At 44.0% G+C, this 3810-nt stretch overlaps 1 pseudogene; it reads right to left on the reverse strand.

Annotated features, from left to right (window-relative positions):
• Window positions 1-1579: 1579 nt before the first annotated feature.
• On the reverse strand, window positions 1580-1728 carry LOC149439192 (U2 spliceosomal RNA; annotated as a pseudogene).
• Between the last annotated feature and the right edge of the window lie 2082 nt (window positions 1729-3810).

Here is a 3810-nt window from a genome sequence, read left to right on the forward strand (position 1 = left end):
AGCAGAAAATTCTCTTGTGTTTCCATAAAAATATTTTACATGATGAACTTAGAAAGTCTGGGTCAGCAAAATCAAAACATAATTATTAAATTATTTTAAAATGTTGAAAACTAAAAATTGAATGCAATTAAATATATAACTTTAAAAATAACTGCAAAATAAGAATACATTCAAATGAATGCTAATCAGTAGACTTCCCTACATAGGCATAAAATGATCATTCATCCCAACAAAAAGTATGCCTAATATCAAGGACATGTACGTACATCGGTTAAAAAAAACCCACCTAGTTCAACCAATAAAATAAAAATAAATAAAATAGAATACACTAAAACTATGTATACAGTGCAAGTTACCACCTGTCTTATATAAGGGGCTTCTTCAAAAAGTGTCCACACTTATTAAATGAATTATAACTGCGTTATTTTAATGAACATAATTCTCAACTCCAGCTAAAACTTTTTCTTTTTGGTTTCCAGGGGGAAACCAAAATGAAGGGAAAAAATAAAAATTAAAGAGAAAAAATTAAAAATAATAAAGACAATTATATATATTATACAGGATTTATATAGCACCAATCGTTTGCTAAGTGCTTTACGTTATAGAGGGAAACAATACAGTTCAATACAAGAGGGATTAGAGGCCCTGCTCCTTGGAGTTTACAATCTAGGAGATAATGTGTTATTTTATTGAAAATCGTCAAAATCCGCTAAAACTTTTCTTTTTGTTTTGCTAGAGTGGGGGGGGGGGGGGGGGAATTAGAGAATCTCAGGTTGTAAACAGGGGTGAACTGACAACTTTTTTTTTTTTTTTTTTAAGTCCGCAAACGTGCAAACTAGAACGAAAAACCCGTAAGTGATCACAAAAAAAGTGCAAGTGTGAACACCACACGAAAAAGTGTGCTTTTGTCCTACCCCTAAAGGGGCTGGACCACTACCCTGATCCCCTGGGGCACGAAGCTCCTGACAGGGACAAGGTTCCCATTTGGTGGTCCTGGCCAAAAGGCCTGGTGGACCACCGTTCCTTGTGTCCAGCCGAAGCCAGACACCCAGTACTTGGTCAGGGGGCTCTCCCGAAGAGAAAACCCCCTAGGGATCAGGGGAGGAAGGAACCAAAAGGCCACACATCCTCCCCCTAGCCTTTGGGGCAGGCCTGAGGACCCACACCCTCCATCCTGTGGAAAACGCACACAAAAGTAAGAAAAAGTGACAAAACGTGGGAATGATAATAAATTAAATAAATAAAAAATAAAGTGGACCGTGCCAAATTGTGCACAGACCAGGCCCTGAGGCCTGTAGCAAAAATTGCCCTGGTCCTAAGGGCGCTTGTGCAAAAAGAGTGAAAAACTGACCTTGTGCCATCTTCACACTGTGGGGTCCCACACCCAGGTGTTACTAGTAGCACTCCTGAGGGCATCTACTCAGGGGGCACTGAGTTTGCAGACTTTCTGCCTTCCCAGCCCCTGGCCAGACAAGGTAGATCCGTCCAAATCAGGAGGCACTGGGTCCTTCCGTTCTTCTCGGGGGAATTACGCACGGGCCCCAGCTTCTACTCGTGGGCACCACGCTTTCTGTCCCCCTGGTACTAGCCTTCCAGACCCCTGTCATACCAGTGAGGGTACTATACAACAGCCATCCCCACAAAGCTAGAATGGCCGGGAGCACCCCCACTGGACACTGATAAGAACAGATACTACACTTGATCTTCGCCAAAAGGCCGAGAAGCGGACTGACAACTCATGGGGCCCCTTAATGACCCCGGGCCCTCAGGCAGTGCCCAAGTTTCCAAATGGTCAGTCCACCCCTGGTTGTAAAACAGTCTTTGTCCACATTGGGAAGAATTCATTTCACTTTCCATCCTGGTGAGTGGAAATCTCTACCATGGGTCACTGTAGAAAAATGTGTGCCGTTTTAGGTCTGGACCATTTTGGTCCCTGCCTGCATTCAGGGCCGATCTCAAGCACCTGTCCTAGTCCTTCGTTAACAATTCACAAGTTATGCCCACTCTCATCACATCAGCCTATGAATAGAGTCCCCAGGGGCGGACTGACCATTTAGAAACTCGGGCACTGCCTGGGGTCAATAGGGGACCCCATGAGAAGCCTTTTTCATAGGCTTTTTTGAGTTTGGGCAAGGACACGGGCCCCATGATCCCCTATTGCCTGGGGGCCCCTGGAATAGACACAAACAAAACTAAAAGACAACACTCATGAGGGCCCTTTTTACCTGCAAATGACTAAAAACAACAACCTGCCTTAAGAGTTCCATACATATTATAATTACATTTACACCATTATTGACATTTAGGTAGAGAAAAGCAAAACTGAACTTTTTACAGCAACTAAAAATATTTATTACAATGGCCTATTTATAAAACCGCTTAAAGTACAGTATCTTTATCAAAGTCCTCTAAATGACCATACTATAAATAATATAATATATTATAACTCATAATATATACTCTAATATGGTCACTGTTTATGACACAGAATAGCTGAGATTCAACGGATCGCAGCTACTCTCTGGTCATTCACAGTTTATAACACTCAGGAGAACATGTTCAGCCCTTCTCTGGAGATCTGTGTTCTCCCTCCAGATTCTCCAGCCCAGAGCTGGAGAATTGGAGGGACTGCAAACTAAGCAGAGACTTAGTAAACTGATCTTTTACTGTAATCTCAGGAGATTATAGTAAAATCAGCCATTTTCCAAGGGGGCGGGGTCACCCGGTTGACATCACTTAGATATTTCCTCCTCCCCGATCCCCCACTCATGCCTTTACCATTAAGATCAACAGCACAACCATTGGTCCTTCCCCTCATGTCAGGGTGCTAGGTGTAATCCTAGACTATGACCTCTCCTTTGGGCCCCACATCCACTCACTTGCTAAATCCTGCCTCCTCAACCTCTGGAACATTTCCAAAATCCGCCCCTTCCTGACCAATGACACCACAAAACAACTCATCCACGCCTTGGTTATATCCCACCTCGATTACTGAAACTCCCTCCTCACTGGTCTACCGTTACACAGGCTATCCCCCCTTCAGTCTACTATGAATGATGCTGCTAGACTCATCCACCTTACCAACCGATCAGCGACTGCTGCCCCTCTCTGCCAATCCCTCCACTGGCTTCCACTAACCCAACGTATAAAATTCAAAATACTAACCACAGCTTACAAAGCCATCCACAACACTGCCCCCAGCTACATCGCCAACCTCATCTGCAGATACCGACCAAATCTCCCACTCTGCTCCTCCCATGATATTCTCCTCTCTAGCTCCCTCATCACCTCCTCCCACGCTCGCCTCCAGGATTTCTCCAGAGCCTCTCCCATCCTCTGGAACTCCCTACCACAGCATGTCTGGTCAGCCCCCACCCTGTCTGCCTTTAGGCGATCTTTGAAAACTCACTTCATCAGGGAAGCCTACCCCACCTCCACCTAAGAACTGTACTTGAATCACCTCCACCAGATCATCCCCCACAGCTATCACCTTTTGTATCACCTCCCCCTTCCTTTAGATTGTAAGCTCCATGAGCCGGGCCCTCCTATTCCTTCTGTACTGAAATGTATTGTAATTGTACATCTCCCATATATTGTAAAGCGCTGAGCAAACTGTTGGCGCTATATAAATCCTGTATATTAGTAAGAAGAACTGTCAGTCCAGTGCAGATGTCAGACGACGGGAGTTAGCGTCAAAAGTGGCTCTTTTTTTTTTTTTTTTTTTTCTTTTTTCAGGACAGCGGTGGTGGAGATCATCATTATTGATGTTGGATCTACTTCAGGGGACATTCTTTTTTTCATTTTTGTTTT

This window comes from Staurois parvus, unplaced genomic scaffold (genome assembly GCF_062004578.1).
Source record: "Staurois parvus isolate SC_StPar_1 unplaced genomic scaffold, SC_StPar_1.0 ptg001149l, whole genome shotgun sequence".
Lineage (NCBI taxonomy): Eukaryota > Metazoa > Chordata > Amphibia > Anura > Ranidae > Staurois > Staurois parvus.